General features: G+C 37.0%; 1 long non-coding RNA gene across 3 annotated transcripts in view; it reads right to left on the bottom strand.

The window, feature by feature from the left end:
* Positions 1 to 9,151, bottom strand: part of LOC105482711 (uncharacterized) — a 198,725-nt gene extending 189,574 nt beyond the window's left edge. The window contains exons 1-2 of one of the 3 annotated variants that reach the window (XR_011619537.1): positions 9,074 to 9,147; positions 2,222 to 2,317 (exon numbers count right to left, since the gene is read on the bottom strand). This is a non-coding gene — a long non-coding RNA (uncharacterized lncRNA). Of the gene's footprint in view, positions 1 to 2,221; positions 5,873 to 9,073 lie in introns of those variants that run through there. The other 2 variants (XR_011619533.1, XR_987797.3) reach the window with 2 other exon arrangements.
* Positions 9,152 to 17,029: the final 7,878 nt, after the last annotated feature.

Raw genomic sequence — 17,029 nt, 5'->3', positions numbered from 1 at the left:
TTTATCTTTTTTTCCTTATACTTAGTTTTGCATACATCATTTACCTAGTTTTTTCCCTAAAACTTTCACCAGTATAAGTGTTATCTTGTGGTGTTTACTTATACTTTTAGATTTTCCTGTCTCTCATTCTTAATAAATTTGTCTTTTATTACATTGTACTATTTTTATTCTCTTAAATATTTTCTATTTAAAATGTATTTTGTCAAATTTTCTTAACTTGTGTCTATGTATTTTAATTGGATTTCTTTTAATTACTCTTAAATATATTTAAATGTGAGAAGAAGTTACACATATGCCATTCAATTAAGGAGACTCTCTGCTCTAGGCAAGGTCAGTTGTCATTTTTTACTTTTCATTTAACCTTTAATGGGTCCTCCTGGCCCCTGTGAAACTGAACCTTCATTTACAACACCGAACATGTGATTCTAAATCATTATACTGGATAATAATAAGGCAGAATTTTGCAAATTCCATTGCCAATATTAACACTAATGCCTTGGAATAAAGTAATGTATCCACATTTGAAACAAGTTCTTTCTCCCTCAGAATGACGTGGGGAATGAGAAGGGAGGGATTGATTATTAACAGTGCAATGTACTTGGCCTCACTCCATAATACCATACTGGAATATGGGAATGTAAGCCTTGAACTTGCCTTTAACATTATATTTGTTCACAAGCTACCCTGGGTGATTTTATAAAAATTACATTAAGCTTTGACAACCAGTGTCCTAAATCATTCAGCCCCTTTGTATAAAAATGTTAATACAAAACCTATCGTTTCTATCTTAAATAACCACTGGACACCAGGCAAATCATTAAAACAGAATAAAAACATATTTAATAAATCACTCTTCAGATTGAATGGTATTATTAAATAATCAGTTCTTTTAAAGTTCTAGTACTGTGACTGAAAAGAAGAATGAGGATCTGTAGCTCTTGTCCTGGAGCCTGCTTTATTACAAACTGTATCACTATTACTTAACTGGTTCACTTTAGTTCCAGAAAGTGTCATGTCCATGGTACTCCCTCTGTGGGTTTGCAGTTACTAATAACATTATCAATATCACTACAGCTAAGTTAAACTTATATCATGAGGTTGTGCTTGCTCATACATTGCCTCCTGATATAGACTGGGCTGTTCCAGGGCAACTTTTATGTTTCTGTTCTTAGAGTCTGGTACTAGTAACAGTGTCCAGCATTGAGTAGATGCTCAAAGAAAATGTTTTGAATAAATAAATGTTTATTTAAACAGAAAAGTGTTTCCCCATACTCTCCAATATGATGGAGATAGTAAATATTAGTTTTTATTCTTTCTCCAAATGTAAAACCTGTTTACATATGGAGCCTCTGATTGATACTCTTCTGTCCTTTACGTAATCATTAGGTATCTAAAATAATTAGTTCTGGAGAATCAACAACAGAATCAGAAATGGCAAGATGGAAACTCTATTTAAAGATAATATACATAGAATGAGGGATAATTCTATCCCATTCTATAGATAGTTCCTGTGATCATTTAAATTTTTGCTCAATAAGAATTACACTACTCTGTAGATGGCATATATTTTCCCATCCCATGTTGTTAGGCCAGACTATGTAACTAGTTTAAACCGATGAATTCTTAGTGGACATGACACAAGTAGAAGTTTTAAAAACTTGTGTGTGGTTTTGTTCAATCTATTCCGGTGTCTTGCCTTGAAAATAACATGCCCGAGGTAGCTGCTGTGCCTCTGGGTCATAGAACAAGCAAACATAGGTGAGACCTGAATTGAACCACAGACTGGATCCAAGTGTAACCAATACACAACCTGAAGCAGAACCATACAGGCAAGCCCTATCGACATCGGCTGAACCACTGTCACTCCATAGACTTTGTGGCAATGAAAACACATTCCGGTTTCAAAGACTGAGTTTTGGGGTGATTTTTTTTATGTAACAAGTTGTGGCACCAGGTTTTTTATATGCCTCTTCTGGGGTGAATTCATTGAATACAAAAAGAAACATTTTGAAAAACTTAGAGTTATGATACAGTGTTAGAAGATATTAATCTGTTCTCTCACTTAAGTCCAACGTATTTTCAACCATGGACAATAATCCAGTTTTCTTCTATTACTGTCACCTTTCATATCTATTCATAACCCTTTTGTGGTCTAGTGGAATTATTAATCAGGCTGTGGAAATAAAAAAGAGGTTAACTGTATTCAATTAATACTACTTACATTTTAGCTTTTCTCTGTGTATTAATCCAGATTCCTAAACTCAGCAAAATTCACTTTTTTTTTCCGGCATGAATTCTTTCCACGGGGAACTTTCCTCTATTGAAATTAAAACAGTACTTTTAGAAAGTACTTTGTGTTTAGCAGTTAGTCGTATCCTCTTTTAGATCATCTTCTAGATATACCATTGGTAAATTTTGCTTCTCTAACAATATGGTTAACTTCTGAGGTCATTCTTCAATTTCTTTATGTCCTTCCACAATCCCTAAAATAAACCTAAACACAAAATAGGCATTTCATAAACAGAATAACCATATACCACGGTTTTCCTGGGACATTCTCATTTACGGCTTTTGTTCCAGAATACTATTAATAGCCTTGTTAATTCTTAAAATGTCCCAGTTTGGATAGTAAATTATTTGGTCAATCAATTAATAAATCACTGCCAAATGACAAAAATGATGCTTAGAAAAAGTTATGTGTATACTATCACCATCCCAATGGAATTAAATGTGTAGATGTAAACTAACAAGTGTTAATATCAATGTATCATCTTGTCATGAATTCTTATATTCGGCCTAATAATGTAAGAAAAGTGGTGACTAAACATCCATTTGCCTTCTGCCTTTTAAAGGACAGAGTCTGATCTGATATTCATGTCTGGTTTTTCTTATAATGTGATATGCTGATGTTCTAAATCTTTGTTTGTATAGCAGGGACTCACAGCATATTTCAAGTCTATTTATACTTTATTTATATTTCAAAGACATCAGCCCAAAGTACAGTGAGTTCAGCACAGTATACAAAATAAAATGCTTGTGGTTAAGCATTTATCAATGCCTTTGGAGTCAAAGAAGTCAATGAAAAGTGCTGTAAGCAGAGATGTATTAAAACCTGAAGAAAAGCATTATAATAAAATGTAATTTTTTTTTCTTTCCCCACGGTTTATAGTACTTATATTTTTCATGGATTTAGGAATATGAGTTTTAATGGGCCATTGGGTATAGTGAGCACAGACTTTGGAATCTTGAAGATCTGAGTTTAAAACCATGTTAACTATTTACCGACTAGGTAACCTTGAAAATCTCTGGCAATGACAGCTTTTTTATTTGTGTCATGGAGAAGGAATGTCCACTCATTAGACTATTGCAAATAGTTAACGAAAAAAAATAGAAAACACAGTGCTTGATACAAGTGATTGTTCAAAAATTAACATTTTTCTCTATGACTAACCCTTATTCCTAACATCTAAGAATTACTGAAAGCCTGAAGGTTTATTTTAGGAGTTACTCTGTTACTGCTTTCACTCCAGATTTCCCATTTCCAAAGGTCTGTTGCTCTGTTGGTGTTATAAGTTTGGGTTTTTGTTTTTTTTTTTCCCCTTCTATTTATGTATTCATTGGGAAAAAATTCACTGGTCTGAGCTCTTTAATGGCTTAAGAAATCTGTGTGGATAAATGGGAAATGCAGTAACTGAAAGTCCTGTGTTAAGGCTAGCTCCTGCCCGGAGTGCACATCATATCTTGCTTTTGCGTGTTGCTGTTCCTACTGCTGCTGGAGGGGAACTATAACTATAGATCATGAGAGTCTATGACAGACTGTCTGAGGGACCTGAGTGCTGAGCTCATACTTATATAACTTAATGCATTCAACGAAACCTGGAGAAATCACAGCAGGACAGCTGCATACATGACAAACAAACACACATGCTGTGCTGACTCCTCCACCAGAACCCAGGGCCTCTTCAGTATGTTTTGACAGATCAATTTGAGGCCTCTTATAAACCAATTCTCCCCATCAAGCTAAAAGCAAATGACCAAGATCTTTAAGATTTTGAAGGAAGACAGGCATGTCTTCATTCCTTATTTCTTAGTCCAATGGGGATTGTGATAAATAAGCAATTGCTGTCATAATGTTTAAGCAGTAGTTTGTTCTTTCTGCAATCTTTGAAAGGCTTTTGTTTAAAACCACTGGAGGAGTGTTTCTACATGCAATGAAAAAGCAGTAAGAAATCTATGAATTATACCAGCCCGCAGATAAATTTTTACCTTTGTAAAAATTATTTTTATGTGAAATAATTGTAGCCTAAATATATCTACCCAGGGTTTACAAAAATATCCAGCTAATTTAGTATATAACTTAATCTGCCCCTAACTTTGAGTCGCTTACTCTGGATTTGTAGCAATGGTGAGACTTATGGAAATACAACATTAATTGGACTGCACTCAAAATGTGTGAATTTCAAAATCCAGCAATGTGCTAGAACTAGAAAATAGTGATAAACTCTTCCCCCAAAAAAGATACAGAAGACATCGTTCATCACAAAATATCTACAAGAAAAGGAAATAATTATTTTTAAACTTTAAATCAAATGTTCTTCCAGGTCAAATAAAATATGTGTTGGATACTTTTTTTAGATGAAGCATAGGTTTATGAATAGATCTAAAATATTTTTAAGAAGCACAGCTTAGTCTCATACAGTTATTGAATACTTAAATTTCTTCATATATCTTAAGGACATCAGTTGTGAGGATGTCTGTGCTAGTGTATGGGTTTTCAGTTTTTGTTCCCTTTAATAGCTTAGAAAGGAAGATACGAACTATGAGAATTGTTAAAGCAACAGAAAAGTCTCTCTGTGTTTTCTTTTGAGGGGAAAGGTAATTTGTTAAGAAACCTCCTTGACAGGATGATGGAACATACTTCTTTTGTTTTTTTCCCACTGTGTAGAGCCATGAGAATCAAATGAAAGCTTGGCTTACTGTAACACATTGACTGACAATTAGATTTTAAAACCCCAGGAAATAGGATCTCATAATGGTACCTAATGGGATTCTGAAATAAAGTCTACTGCTCTCAGGTATCATCAGGTAGTGAAATTAAAAGAAAAGCACAGAAACTCAATTATTGCTAGAATCGGCTCGTTAAGTTGGTTGCTGTCACAACTAGAAGATTCTTAACTCCATGGCAATATTGCATATTTTTGGTTTCTTGTACCATTAGAGGTTATTATGCCTCATAAAGCTAATAAATGTGAATCAAATTCTTTTCACGTGAAAATCTTTTGAGGCTTATTTTATATGTATCCTTCTCACAAAGCGGAGTAATTTTATTAATATATCAAGCTAACAGAATTTGATGCAGCAGTAAATATCTGGAATGTGATGGCTTAATTATACCACTATTATTAGAACGTCATAATTTTAAGTACTGCAGTAATGCTCCATTTTTATAAATTTTATGCCAATTGCATCTAATGAGACAATACTTAGATATTGATAAAAGAGTACAGAAAGTAATCACTGTGAATGAAACTTAGACATTCAATAACAAAAATGTCAATGTAAATAATGAAAATTATGGCTTATTTTACCATTTAATACTATGAGATCAAAAAGAATGTTTGACTTTTGTTGTCTGATTAAAAATGTTCCCTTAGCATTTCATTTCTGAATTTTCCCATAGTCCATTATTAACGATGATCCAAAAACTAATTAGAGGAGTAAAAAATGTATTATTTGGAATATGAATTCAGCCACTAGAGATAAAAATGTTAGGAGCTCATTAATCTAAAGTCTTTTCAAATACATTTTTAAGTGAAAGTACCTTTATTAATCATAATATCCTAATAATCATTTTATACATACATACATACATACACACACACACACATATATATATATATAGAGAGAACGAGAGATGGAGAGAGAGAAAGACACACAGAGGGTTTTTCTTTTGAAGTTCTAAAAATATAATGTCAAAAGAAAAGCTGATTCTTTCTACAAAGGAAAGAAAGCAATACTGATTATTGATAAACATAAAAGGACATGTCCCTAGAGACCCCTGTAGTAGAGTTTCATTCTTTATGTCTGTCTATGCTTGGTTTGTCCATCAGTAGTAGCTGAATTTCCTTTAGTTGCAGAAAGAGCTACATTGGACAAACTCCCTCAAAAGACGTCCTCATTCTTTTTCACAGAAGCAAGTGGATGTAAATAGAGAGGATAAGAAAAAAACTCGGTGGATTTAGGAGAATCAAGTTGCACCCATGACACATGCCCTAACTTTAAAATATAGATCATTTGAGCCTATTTAATTTCAAGTTATTATTAATTCTTTATTCAAGAGACCAAAACTTAATGAGCTTTTACTGAATTCTGGGAAGCAGAGAATTCAAAAAGGTATGTTTTTTCCAGACATGAGAATAGAAAATCAAAAGAATTAATTGAGACAATTTGGTTTTATTATTAAAAGTCAGAAATGCTAAGCACAGAAAAAGACTGACAAAAAATAGCATAAAATTAAGAATATTAGTATTTATATAAAGAATTTTGTCATTTTCAAAATACTAGGTGGTTATATCAAATGGAACTATAAAAATTTTTAAACATGTTAAATTTTAGAAACAGCCAAACTTTTTATTCTAGCAGGAAAAAAAGGCATAACAAAGCAAACAGCACAAAACAAAGGGATTAGCAGTACAATTAAACTCTGCTGGTTGGATTCTACCATCATTATATTGATAATAAAAGGCAATAAAGGACTACTTTACAAGTATTAATTAAAGAGAGACTCGAGAGCAAGAGAAAGGGGAGAAAAAAGTTCACAAAAAAGCCACAATCAAAAAAAGCTTTTTATTTCAGGTTGGATGGTGTAGATACTAAAGGCAGTAGAGTGTGATCGTTATTCACAAGGACTTTGGAGTCAGACAGACCTGAGTTTAGCGGTGCCTTTGCTACTTATAGTCTAAGTGGTCACTGGAAATCTCATTTTCTTCATTTGTAAAATAAAGTTAATAACAATACTTCTTTTATACCGTTGTTTTGAGGCTAAAATTAAATAGTGCCTGGCACATAGCATATGCTAAATAAAATATAGCTATTGTTATTAGTAAGTCACAGAGACACAGAAAGTGAAAATTACATGGCTCCTGCTTGAGACTGTGTGGTTTCTGTGATCTTCCCTATGATGCTCAGTTTCTCAGCTGAGAAACTGAGTGTTGGCTGAAATCACCAAGATTTGCTTACAGAGTTATCACACTCTGAGTCCTGGAGCAGCACTATGTGCCTACACAAAGGCACCTTCAGCAATTCAAACTGGCAAGCTGCATCTGCCTAGGTAGGTAGAGTTCTGATTCTCACAAAGGTTCTGTATTGTCTCAGTCCTGATCACCAGCTGTCTTTCCAATTGCAGCGTTGATTATAGCAATGTTTCTCAACCTGGTAAACCACTCTGCATCTGAAGTCAAAGAAGTTGCCCCATTTCTGATTTATAAATTACCATGGGTTTCCATGTGCCATTTTTATTTACTAGCACACAGCTGAGACTTTAGTTTCCTCTTAAATCATTTAGTTTTGTAGTTCTCAATCCAACACTTACCTGATCACCTGCTCTTGTATAGCAGCAACTGACTGCAGTTAGTTTTTAGTATCTCACTCTTTATGGATGAAATCAAATTTGGGTTAATCACAGAGCAGGAATGGAGTGATAAGAAGGTAATGAGGTGATTTAGGAAGTTTGGAACTTTTGTTACAATAAATCATTTTATTTCATAGCCAATGAGGGTCTATTATTTGTGTCAAGCATGGCAAAAGGTCTCAGATTTTAACCCAACTTGCATGTTACAAAGTTGACCTTCCATAGTTTCGTGAATATGGGTCAAAAAAACAAGATTCCTAGGGAAGAGATAAAACATACATTTTATTACATCAATAGCAGTAATAAGGTTAACAGCATTTTTGTGTTGACTCCCTGAGCCCCAGTTCTCATGGGGAGGTGTAAAGATGGACAGGTATTTACCCGCACATACAGTAGATCTTATTACAGGAGAAGAATACTAAGCATAGGGAACCCAGATGTTTTATAATGACCAGTAAGAATACCTAACCTCTTTTTGCACCATAGGAAGATACTGTCTCTGTCATCTAAGGATTTACTTTGTACAAACATTCTTGAAAAGATAGTTCAGAATAAAGGACGATAAGTGCCTGTACTCACGAGATATGCAGAAACAGGCGATACCCATGGATAATTATCTCTCAATGATGTAGAAGACATTGGAAGACTTCCCCAAGGGAAATATCACTATTATTCGTTAGATATAGAGCTTATTTATATAAACTTGAGAAGCTAAAATGTGATTTTAATAAGGGATTGACAATCTTTCTAAAAATAAGTTCAGAATGTTTATATATCCTTTCAGAGAAAAGAAGCATTAAATAACATTGTTCTAAAGATGAGAAGTCACCTGAAATTCTAAGCAAGTCCAACTCTTCGCATCCCCTTTATATCCTCTGCTTCTTTACACAGATAAAAATAAACATTTTGCACGTAACTTTTGTCACAGTTATTGTGGGCTGATTTCCTTTTGATTATTCTTTTTTAAAATAATCACTTTTAAAATAACTTCAAAATAGCTAGAGATATTGCCTTTAAAACTAATAGTGAAATATTATATTTTAAAATAAAGAGGAAAACAAAACCAATAGTTTTTAACTCAATCTCCACAGTTAAAACATAACCAAAAATCAATAAGATAAATGAGATAATTAAAGTTATAGAAGTGAATTAAAATTGAATGATTTTCACGAATATATAGAACGAAAAGCAAAAAGCAAAGAGAAAATAAATTCTATAATAATAAGTAGAGAAACAAGATTAATGATGCTGTAACACACTTGAAATATTGATTCTTTCCCTTTATCAGACTTCAACAGAAAAAAAAATGGAGAAAAGAAATGTAAACAGTCAAGGGATAATGAAGAATGCAAAATAAATAAATAAATAAAAATGTCCCTGATCTTTTCCTTGCTGAGCAGGTATGAGAAATTTTGAAAATCGTGTATAAGTGAGCAGACTTACTGTACTTGAATCCATGAACACTGAGGAATATTGAGCATAACTGATGAACTACTGTCTTTTAAATAATCATGAAGAAGTTAATAGGCATCGATGATTAGGAGGGATAAGTAATATGCAGTAAAGAAGCTTTAAAAGGGAGGTGAATAATTGGCAGATCAAGTAAATCTTTTCTCTGGTGTGTAACTGACCAAAAGGAAAGAACTGTTTGATGACAAATAAATAACCTGGAGAAAGTGAGCACTCGGCTTAGAGTTTGAAATAAGACACAATGAAAAATAAGTAATTTTAAATATGACTAATACTGAAATAGATGGAATGTACTTTAAATTGCAGGTAAACAGATATTGAAGGAGAGGGCACTTAATGAAAGACAAATTTTTTAAATGACATAAATGACACAAAATTGTAACAACAGCATGAGGAAAGTTAAGCCTACCAGGAAAAAAGCTTTTGATATAGAAAGAAAGCAACCAAAACAATCCTCATTTAGCTCAACAAACTTGACAGAACATCAAATGTGAGTGAGTGGACCACTGGAGCTGATTTGCACTGCTTGGGAGGGCCAATTGTTAAACATCAGATAATTTGAAAGATGGGTGTTAAAATGTTGAGGGTTGCATTTCCACCATAGAGCATTTACAACATGAAAAATCAGCAAATGATACAAGTCAAGATCACTTTCTTTTTTCTTTCTTACAAGTCACTATTGCAGCTGCTGCAAGAGAGAATTTATTTTGGACAGATTCTGAAGTATTTACCAACAACAAAGTCAAGGCTAAACTTATCACATCCTTTGGCTTCTGTCTTCTCTATGTAAAAACAAGTTTTAAAATTGAAATGGATTAACAATATTTTGTTAAATAGAGAATTACAGTCTAAGATAATAAAGCTTGATCTAAAGGAATTTTTAAATATGGTTTTTTTTTCTTGATTATATAAGCAATGCATTCTCAGTGTAGTGAATACAAAACATAAAAAAGTTATAACAGAGATAAATGTTGTTAATATTTTAATGTATTATACTCATCTTGAAAAATTAGTGTGCATGACATTTTAACCATTCCTCTATTGTAGGTTATTTATAATATTTTATATATTCAGCTATAATTATAAATAAAACTCCAATGAGCATCTTTGAACATTTATCACTGCATTCCTGCTTATTGCCACAAGATAGATTTCCAGAAGAGGAATCACCGGGAATAAGGGAATGAATATTATTTTTAAGTATCTTCCACATATTAAACCAGTGCTTTGCAGAAAGTTGGTTTGAATGTTTACTTCCTTCATCAGTGTACATGAATGCTCATATCCCCACAGCTGCCTAGCATGGATTATGATCATTTTTAGGAAATGGGATCAAGGAGTCAGCATTTATAGAGGTTTTCTGAGACTGAGGCCAGGAATACCATACTACTAAAAGTTGTCTGTCCCTGGGAGTAATACATCACGTAGCCAGGTCTCAAACTGTCTGAAGACCATGAGAAAAAAAGTTGGAAATTTCCCCCAGATGCTCCAGATGAGCCAAAGATCTCTTCAATGGCATGCATATTTTTAGTCCAATTTGTCTCTAGCTGAGGCAGCTTGTCTAGATTCAGCACTGCAGTTAATCTCAAACTCAGCATGAACTTTACAAATGTTTGGCAATAGGTATAGTGGTGCTGTTATCTATCTTGTCTAGGTAATTAAAAGGGGCCATATTTACTAATCAGCCCAGGCATTTCCTGTTTCTTACCTTTATACTGTCATCTGCAAGTTGAGATTTGACCAGATTCCAGTACTTGCTGAACTCTCATGGCTGGAAAAATTGGTATCTTATTTTAATTTGCACTTATTTTTATTAAAACTAAGCTTAAACATAATGACTAAATGTAATTAATAGCTATGTGTGTTTACTCTTCTTGGAGTTGCTTATCAACAACTTTTTCCTATTTTTCTTCCTGGGGAAAGGGGAAAATTAAGTATAACTCTCACTTCATATATAACTAGCCAAGTCCTGCAGATTTTGCTTTTTTCTTACTCTCAGATTTGTCTCCACTTCTCCTTCTCCACGGTTAGTTGCTCCATCATCTGTCTCAGACTGCAGACAGGTTTCCCTGCTTGCAAGCCTCTAGCCCACGGCTCCAAGAGTCATTGTTCTAAAATATTTTTTAAAAAAGAAAACACTAATCATGTCATTCTGATCTGGTTTCTATTTTCCCCTAGACCCATCCATGCATTTTAGGCTACAAATTTTTATTATTATTATTATTATTATTATTATTATTATAGTTTAAGTTCTAGGGAACATGTACACAATGTGCTGGTTTGTTAAATATGTATACTTGTGCCATGTTGCTGTGCTGCACCCATCAACTCATCAGCACCCATCAACTCATCATTTACATCAGGTATAACTCCCAATGCCATCCCTCCTCCCTCCCCATAATGGGCCCCGGTGTGTGATGTTCTCCTTCCCAAGTCCAGGTGATCTCATTGTTCAATTCCCACCTATGAGTGAGAACATGCGGTGTTTGGTTTTCTGTTCTTGTGATAGTTTGCTGAGAATGATGGTTTCCAGCTGCATCCATGTTCCTACAAAGGACACAAACTCATCCTTTTTTATGGCTGCATAGTATTCCATGGTGTATATGTGCCACATTTTCTTAATCTAGTATGTCACTGATGGACATTTGGGTTGATTCCAAGTCTTTGCTATTGTGAATAGTGCCGCAATAAACATACGTATGCATGTGTCTTTATAGCAGCATGATTTATAATCCTTTGGGTATATACCCAGTAATGGGATGGCTGGGTCAAATGGTATTTCTAGTTCTAGATCCTTGAGGAATCGCTGCACTGTTTTCCACAATGGTTGAACTAGTTTACAATCCCCCCAACAGTGTAAAAGTGTTCCTATTTCTCCACATCCTCTCCAGCACCTGTTGTTTCCTGACTTTTTAAAGATCGCCATTCTAACTGGTGTGAGATGGTATCTCATTGCGGTTTTGATTTGCATTTCTCTGATGGCCAGTGATGATGAGCATTTTTGCATGTGTCTGTTGGCTGTACGAATGTCTTGTTCTGAGAAGTGTCTATTCATATCCTTTGCCCACTTTTTGATGGGGTTGTTTGTTTTTTTCTTGTAAATTTGTTTGAGTTCTTTGTAGGTTTTGGATATTAGTCCTTTGTCAGATGGGTAGATTGCAAAAACTTTCTCCCATTCTGTAGGTTGCCTGTTCACTCTGATGGTAGTTTCTTTTGCTGTGCAGAAGCTCTTTAGTTTAATTAGATCCCATTTGTCAATTTTGGCTTTTGTTGCCGTTGCTTTTGGTGTTTTAGACATGAAGTCCTTGCCCATGCCTATGTCCTGAATGGTACTACCTAGGTTTTCTTCTAGGGTTTTTATGGTATTAGGTCTAACATTTAAGTCTCTAATCCATCTTGAATTAATTTTTGTATAAGGAATAAGGAAGGGATCCAGTTTCAGCTTTCTACTTATGGCTAGCCAATTTTCCCAGCACCATTTATTAAATAGGGAATCCTTTCCTCATTTCTTGTTTTTCTCAGGTTTGTCAAAGATCAGATGGCTGTAGATGTGTGGTATTATTTCTGAGGACTCTGTTCTGTTCCATTGGTCTATATCTCTGTTTTGGTACCAGTACCATGCTGTTTTGGCCAATGGCCATACTGCCCGAGGTAATTTATAGATTCAATGCCATCCCCATCAAGTTACCAATGACTTTCTTCACAGAATTGGAAAAAACTGTTTTAAAGTTCATATGGAACCAAAAAAGAGCCCGCAATGCCAAGACAATACTAAGTCAAAAGAACAAAGCTGGAGGGATCACGCTACCTGATTTATGCTACAAAATTTTAAACCCTGTTCAGTTCTGCAATGGCTGAGTTTCTCTTCTACTCTGCACCTTTCTTTCTTTTTAACGTACACAGAACCAAACATGATACTAGAGTAAATATTACTGAAAAATAAAACAAAATGAAATATTCATCTACTTCCCACTTCTATTTGATTATTTATTCCTACTGATTCACACTGACTTATACTGACCTTTTAATACACTAAACCCTTACATATTTTTACAGAAGTTACTGTGATTTTTTTTATCCTTTACTTGTATGATTGGCCTTAGTGTCCATTTGCAGAGTATTTGATTCACTCCTGTTAAATTTCCCCTTAAGAAACACAGACTGAAAAAAGCAAAAAGGACTTGGCACTATATAAAGTAATCAAGAACTAATAGCCAACTAAGACCAATAAAGTGGTATATTACCATAAAAAATATAAATAGAAATGGTATCTCCTAAAACAAGGTTGGTCCATGGACCATGTGTAACTTGACCACAGTAAGATAAATAAAGACATTGAGAGCAAGCACTTAGAACCTTTTGTGATAATTTGGCATTCAGATTACATCTAATCCAATACATAATTTTGTGTTACTTAAACCCAATATAAAAAGTTGGGATTTGTAAAAACTATATATACAGCCTGCTGTGATTTATTTTTGGATCCTGGATTTGACATCATTTTAATATATGTGTCAGTTACAAACTTCATGGGGATGCCCTCTAAATACTCACCAACTTCATTAATAAACAAAAGAGAAGGAGGGGACCCAGATGTCTGACTAGAAGCTGCTAGTGTGTGCCGCTGTTGTGGAGAGGAGGAAGAGTGGTGAGTAAACCATCAGCTCTTCAACTGGATCTTCCAACTTGACACATTGGGATTCATCAAGGTAGAAACGTGAACCATGGAAACCAGAGTAAAATGAGACAGGACAAACCTACCCAGGACTGGTGTGGGTCAGGGGTCTTCCCACTGCAGGGAAACGATGAGTGAGTGAAAGCCCCCAGGAACCCATACTCTGGCACTCTGCCAAGTACCTTTGCAACCCTGGCTTTTGGAGATCCCCTGTAGTACCCCGGTTGCTTCCAGACTGACAAAGACAGCTACAAAAAGTCTGGGCAGAGCTACTCTCGGGCACACACTGAATCTGGGGGTCATTGGACCCCTGGACATCCTGGCACCAAGGGCTGCAGCTTCGGCAATAGATGAGGCCAGGGTCTTTCACACACCCCCAGGATACAGGCTGAATCCACGGGGCTGAGGAGCAGACGGACTACAGGCAGGCCTCACCTACACTGCACCTCACCAGACAAGGCCCACTGGCCTGGGAGCCTAGCCTGGCCATCCCAGGCCTTCCTGAGCTCTCCGCCGGTAGCAGCCCTGCACTGTCCTTGGGACGGAGCTCCCAGACGGAGGAGACGTGCTTGCCAGTTTTGCTGCTTTGCAGCTCCCACCCCTACTGCTCTCAGGCTCCTGAGGGAGCAAAACGATTAATGACTAACATGGGTCACCAGCACTGAGCAGCTGCCTTATGAGAAAGCAGTCAGACTGTTTTCCATGCAGGTTCACGTCCTCGCCACTTGTCACTAAACAAGGCCTCCCGACCTGACACCCCAGCCACCCACTGCTACCTGGCTGGCAGCAGCTCCGCACTTCCCTAGGACTGAGATCCCAGTGGTGGCAGACAGGCCCGCCATTTTTTCTACTCTTCAGCTTTGTTCCCTACTGCCCTGAGTCTTGGGAGGGAGAAAAGTGATTCAGAACTAAAGTGGGCCCCCAGCAAGCATAGCTGTCTTACGGAAAGGTAGCCAGACAGTATTCCATGTGTATCCCTGCCCCTTTTAACTTCGCTGGGCAGGGCCTCTTGACCTGGGCCCCCAGCACAACCATCCTGCCACTACCTAAACACTTCAGTTGGTAGACACTCTGCATTTCTCTGCAAAGGAAATGCCAGAGAAAACCTACAGCCACTCTCCCATTGCAGCTGCAGTGGAACCACTCTTACTGCCCACAGGCTGGGAAAGGAACAAAAGGCCTGCCTGCGTCACTGGCACCTCCAACACAGCACAGCAACAATACAGAGAGGAGGCCAGTCTCTCTTCCCTGTGAGCCTCCATCCCCTACTCTTCACCAGGTAAGGATCCTGGCTCAGGACCACAGAACAGCTGCCCCACCCCCATCTGATCATTCCCACTGGTGGTAGCTCCCTGATTCCCTGGGGTGGAGTTTCCAGAGGCAACCAACAAACCCTCTACCACTGCCACTTCAGCCGTTCTTCCCTTGCTGTCCTTGAACCGGAGTAGGAAAAAAGAGCCTGAGGGTTCTACTCACGCACACCACAGTTGCCATATGGAAAGGAGTCCAGTCTGTCCTCTCTGTAAGCCTCTGACTCCCTGCTCTTCACAAAGCAGGGCCCCTGGTTCAGGCCTGCAGAGCAACCACCACACCCCATGGTGGAACTTTCCCCCTGGTAGCAGCTCTGCATTTCTCTGGGATGGAGCTCCCAAAGGCAACTGAAAGCCCCTTTGTCACTGGCACTGCACTGGGTCTGCCCTTGCTGCCCCTGGACTGGGGAAGTAACAAAGACCCTGAGTGCTTTACTTAGACCACCATCGCATTGAAGTCACCCTAAGTAGAAGAGACCAGCCTGTCTTCCCTGTGAGCCCCCGACTCCCCTGCTTATCACCAAGCATGGCATCTCAGCTTGAGCCTACAATGCAGTCACCCCAGCCCTGGCTGGTCATTCTGATTGGTAGTGACTCTGTGTTTCTATGGGGTGGAGCCTCAAGAAACAAGTGAAAGGCCCTCTGCCATTGCCACTGCCAAGGTCAAGGCCCCTGCAGCCCGCAAACTGGGGAGGAAACATAAAGCCTGAGTTCACTCCAGGAGTGTTGTGTGTAGACCAGTAGTGACAAGCTGAGATCTGCAGTAAGAACTCCAATGGGAGAAGAACGCACACCATCAGACAACTGAGAGGAAACAATGTGCAATTGTGAGGAAATACAAAAGAACCACATGGCTAAACAAGAGTCTACCTACTGGCCATTACACCTAAGACCCATCTACCAAATCACAGCCCAAATATCAACACCAAAAATACTTTGCTAATATCCACCCCCAGTGAAACCAAGGGTAATAATTCAACTACAAATAGAGACCCTGCATAAAGACTCTGCCCTCTGAAAACATCCAGAAATGCAGTCAACTGGCTATACTCAAATCACGCCACCGTTAAAGGAACATCACCCTACATAGATGGGAAAGAATCAGCAAAATCTCTGGCAACTCAGAAAACCAGAATGTCCCCCAACAATGGTTCTTAACCAGGCTGAAATGGCTGGAATGACAAACATAGAATTCAAATTATGAATAGGAATGAAGATCATTGAGATTCAGAAGAAAGTTGAAACCCAATTCAAGGAATCCAAGGACTACAATACAATGATATAGGAGCTCAAAGATGAAATAGCCACTTTAAGAAAAATCCAAGCTCATCTGATATAGTTGAAAAACTTGGTGTAAGAATTTCATAATGCAATCACAAGTATTAAAGCAAAATAGACCAAGCTGAGGAAAAAAATCTCAGAGCTTAAAGACTGGTTTGCCAAACCAGTCAGATAAAAGTAAAATAAAATAAAATAAAAGAATAAACAAAACCTCTGAGAAATATGGGATTATGTAAAGAGACCAAATCTAAGACTCATTGCTATCCTTGGAAAACAGGGAGAGAAAATGAGCAACTTATAAAACGTATTTGAGGATATCATTTATGAAAATGTCCCCAACCTTTTTCCAGAGGCCAACATCATTCAAACCCAGGAAATGAAGCAAACCCCTGCAATATACTATTGAAGATGACCATCCCCAAGACATATAGTCTTCAGGTTCTCCAAGGTTAATATGAAAGAAAAAATGTTAAAGGCATCTAGAGGGAAGGGGCAGGTCACCTACAAAGGAAACCCCAGCAGGCAACAGCAGACATTTCAGCAGAAACCATACGAGACAGAAGAGTTTGGGGGCCTATATTCAGTATTCATAAATAAAATTCCAACAAAGCATTTTATATCCACCCAAACTAAGCTTAATAAGTGAAGGAGAAATAAGATCCT

Source organism: Macaca nemestrina, chromosome 1 (assembly GCF_043159975.1).
Source record: "Macaca nemestrina isolate mMacNem1 chromosome 1, mMacNem.hap1, whole genome shotgun sequence".
Lineage (NCBI taxonomy): Eukaryota > Metazoa > Chordata > Mammalia > Primates > Cercopithecidae > Macaca > Macaca nemestrina.
Note: the sequence above shows the minus strand (reverse complement) of the source record. Positions and strands in the feature narration are given on the sequence as shown.